The sequence below is a fragment of the Trachypithecus francoisi genome, unplaced genomic scaffold (assembly GCF_009764315.1).
Source record: "Trachypithecus francoisi isolate TF-2019V2 unplaced genomic scaffold, Tfra_2.0 Lachesis_group3, whole genome shotgun sequence".
Classification (NCBI taxonomy): Eukaryota; Metazoa; Chordata; class Mammalia; order Primates; family Cercopithecidae; genus Trachypithecus; species Trachypithecus francoisi.
The window spans coordinates 100,309,215-100,313,486 of NW_022681468.1; positions in this window are offsets into that span (position 1 = coordinate 100,309,215).

The following is a 4,272-nucleotide window of genomic DNA, read 5'->3' on the forward strand; positions in this document are numbered from 1 at the left end:
TGCCTCAGGCTCCCGAGTAGCTGGGACTACAGGCGCCCGCCACCTCGCCCGGCTAGTTTTTTGTATTTTTTAGTAGAGACGGGGTTTCACCGTGTTAGCCAGGATGGTCTCGATCTCCTGACCTCGTGATCCACCCGTCTCGGCCTCCCAAAGTGCTGGGATTACAGGCTTGAGCCACCACGCCCGGCCTAAATGTCATTTTTAGACTTTAGAGGACCTAATATCTAAAATACTAGGTTAGAAAGAGACATAATCTATAATTTGATTTTGGAAAGTTTGTCAAATATCAAAGGTTTAAAACACTGGATATCACAAAAGAGAATCCAAGGTCACTATAAGTTATTCATTTGGCCAAAATGATAATTCCAAAAAAAATGTTTAAAAAGAAAACCTTTACTCTGATAGAGGAGACTTAGCTTTCCAAACAAGACCCAATAAAGATAGTATGAGGCTAACTAAATTGTCTCTTCTCTCTTTTCCCTTTTCTCCCTGCCATTTACCTGAAGGAGAAAACAAAATCATTTCATTATCTTTTATCATTACATAAAAATCATCTTCAAAAGAGAAAACCAAATTTCATGTTGGCTTTAATGCATCTTTAATGTTAAGGCTAGTTTCTTAAATAAAATTTTATATCTCTACTTAGTTTTATTTTATTTTATTTTATTTTTTTTGAGGCGGAGTCTCGCTCTGTCGCTCGGACTGGAGTGCAGTGGCCGGATCTCTCAGCTCACTGCAGGCTCCGCCTCCGGGTTTATGCCATTCTCCTGCCTCAGGCTCCCGAGTAGCTGGGACTACAGGCGCCCGCCACCTCGCCCGGCTAGTTTTTTGTATTTTTTAGTAGAGACGGGGTTTCACCGTGTTAGCCAGGATGGTCTCGATCTCCTGACTCGTGATCCGCCCGCCTCGGCCTCCCAAAGTGCTGGGATTACAGGCTTGAGCCACCGCGCCCGGCCTCTACTTAGTTTTAATTAGTTTGACCATAAGGTAAGGTTTTCTACCCTTTATAATTTTCCATCAAACAGCAGATCAATTTTCTAAGAAAACCCTGTTTTTTGAACACCTGAGCCCAAATTCTGGCCCCAAAACAGTATCATTTTAAAGTTTTAACCTATAGAAAAAAAGCTAAGTAATTTCTTTTACATCTTAGCCAACTTGTTTATACCCACAGAATTTTTTAATAAGATTAACACTTTACAAACCCTTTTCACTTTGCTTAAACCTTCAGTTTTGTTCCATTACTCTTTTAGGTTAAGTCAACTCTTTTAGGTTAAGACAATCTTTATTTTATTTTATTTCTTTTGAGATAGAGTTTTGCTCTTATTGCTCAGGTTGGAGTGCAGTGCTGTGATCTCAGCTCACCACAACCTCCATCTCCCAGGTTCAAGCAATTCTCCTGCCTCAGCCTCCCAAGTAGCTAGGATTACAGGCATGCACCACCACGGACGGCTAATTTTGTATCTTTAGTAGAGATGGGGTTTCTCCATGTTGGTCAAGCTGGTCTTGAACTCATGACCTCAGGTGATCTGCCTGCCTAGGCCTCCCAAAGTGCTGGGATTACAGGTATTACCAATAATCTTTAAAACTGTTTTTATTTCCAAAAGATTACTAATGTCACGTGAACAAAAAGGCATTTAAGTATCCATTTTTCTGACAAAATATTTAAGCCCTTATTTTTCTTAGCCAATTAATCGAGCTGTTTTACATACAAACATCACACACAACACATATAAATACAGACAGAAGATTCGGCACTTGTAAGATTTTTCATTTGCCAGTTTCTTAATTGGATTACTGGCTTCAGGGTGGAGGCTTTGGAGGAACAGGGCCAGGAAAGCATGTGTTTCTAGGGCCAAATAAGCAGCAAACAAGTAGCTGAAGACAAAGACAGATCCCCAGAATTAAGGGTGCCATTTTATACTGGATCTTGGATCCCCAAAAGGAGGGAAATACGATGCCGAGAAGACCATGGAGTGCTTCTTTTTTTGAGACGGAGTTTTGCTCTTGTCATCCAGGCTGGAGTGCTGTAGCAAGATCTCGACTCACTGCAACCTCCACCTCTCGAGTTCAAGCGATTCTCCTGCCTCAGCCTCCTGAGTAACTGGGATTACAGGTGCCTGCCACTATGCCTGGTTAATTTTTGTATTTTTAGTAGAGACGGGGTTTCACCATGTTGGCCAGGCTGGTCTCGAACTCCTGACTTCAGGTGATCCACCCACCTTGGCTTCCCAAAGTGCTGGGATTACAGTCATAAGCCAATGTACCTGGCTGACAGTGTAATGCTTCTACCCTGCATTTCATTACAAGGCAACCCAAAGCCAATGAGCCTATTTTGACATGGGCCCATCCCTCATGGGCGTCTCATCTCTCAGTTGGGGTTGGGGATGTTTTCTTACCTTCCAGGTGGCCAAGAGCATGCTTCTCTGATCCAAGTGTGCAAAGAGTCAAGTATTCCTCAATAACTACTATTAGCCATCCTTTTTTTTTTTTTTTTTTTTTTTTTTGAGACGGAGTCTCGCTCTGTCGCCCAGGCTGGAGTACAGTGGCTGGATCTCAGCTCACTGCAAGCTCCGCCTCCCGGGTTCATGCCATTCTCCTGCCTCAGCCTCCCGAGTAGCTGGGACTACAGGCGCCAGCCACCTCGCCCAGCTAGTTTTTTGTATTTTTTAGTAGAGATGGGGTTTCACCGTGTTAGCCAGGATGGTCTTGATCTCCTGACCTCGTGATCCGCCCGTCTCGGCCTCCCAAAGTGCTGGGATTACAGGCTTGAGCCACCGCGCCCGGCCCTAGCCATCCTTAAAGTATATTTCCTACTTAGTTATCACACACCAAAGCTGTCTCATAATGCGAAGTAATTTCTCATATCCCCCAAACTCAAAACTGTCAAATAACACAACGCAAAACAGAACAGAGTCTTTGATTTTGAGAGGGATCTACCTGCTTTTACTTCCTGGGGTTTCATGAGGAAAACAGAGGTGTTCCCCCCGCCAAAATGGGGTCTGTGGTGCCTCCTCGGTTTTTCCCAATGAGTCCTAGACTACCAGAAGTTATCTTAGGGCCTCTCATGTATGCATTAAGAGTGGCAAGACAAAAAAAAAAAAAATTGAGAAAAATAATTCAGTGGACTGAGAAGAAAAAATCTTTTTCCAGAAAAACAAGTTCCAGGAAGAGAAAAATATAAAGGCCTTTTAAATATACTTATAGCTTGTTTATCCACTTTTAATTAAGCTGACTTTTAGCCATAGCACTCTTAAAAAAAAAAATCCTTTAAAATTTTTTATTACCTGACTTTAGCCATGCCAAGCGGCATATTTTTGGCTCTTGAAGTCTATCACAGGTAACTTACCACATGAAATTAATCTGTTTTAACTAAGGTTACAACGTAACCATGGACACATAGGTGTCTCAAAGAGATGGTACGTAGTTTCTTTTTCTTTTCTTTCTTCTTCCTTTTTTTTTTTGTTTTTACAAAATTTAGAATCTCCCCCAGGGTAGTTTAGAGAAAGAAAAATTCAAGATGGGAAATCAGAGGCTATCCATGGGGTGGGGGGAAACCTCAATAAATGGCAAAGTAACATAAATGAAAGACCAGAAAGGAATCATTCTAGAAGGCAAGAATAGAACTCAGGCTGCCATTGTCAAAAAGCAAAGCCTTAGCTGCTGAGTTAGAGCAATGAGAAGTTTCTATTGCTCTTCCCAGAAGGATCCTAGAGAAGCCAATTTCAAGCTTACAATGGCTTTTAACCGCTCAAGATAATTTTTAGGGCTATGACATGAACCTCAAAATTCCTGTCCTCTGGATGGTGGGAGCCAAGAGAAAGTATCTCCACACAGTCACAAGGTTAAATGAAGCTCTTAAGGACACAGGACAGAAATTTCTTTTTCTTTTTTTTTTTGAGACAGAGTCTTGCACTGTCGCCCAGGCTGGAGTACAGTGATCTGATCTCCGCTCACTGCAACCTCCACCTCCTGGGTTCAAGCGATTCTCCTGCCTCAGCCTCCCAAGCAGCTGGGATTATAGTGTCCACCACCATGCCCAGCTAATTTTTTGTATTTTTTAGTACAGACGGGGTTTCACTATGTTGGCCAGACTAGTCTTGAACTCCTGATCTCATGATCCACCCGCCTTGGCCTCCCAAAGTGCTGGGATTACAGACGTGACCCACTGTGCCCAGCCTATACAAGACAGAAATTTCATACAGTATTGGTTTCAGAGACCCATCCGTAGCAAAGTTTATAACTGACCAGCCTGCCAGACTGGCTTGAAAAGTG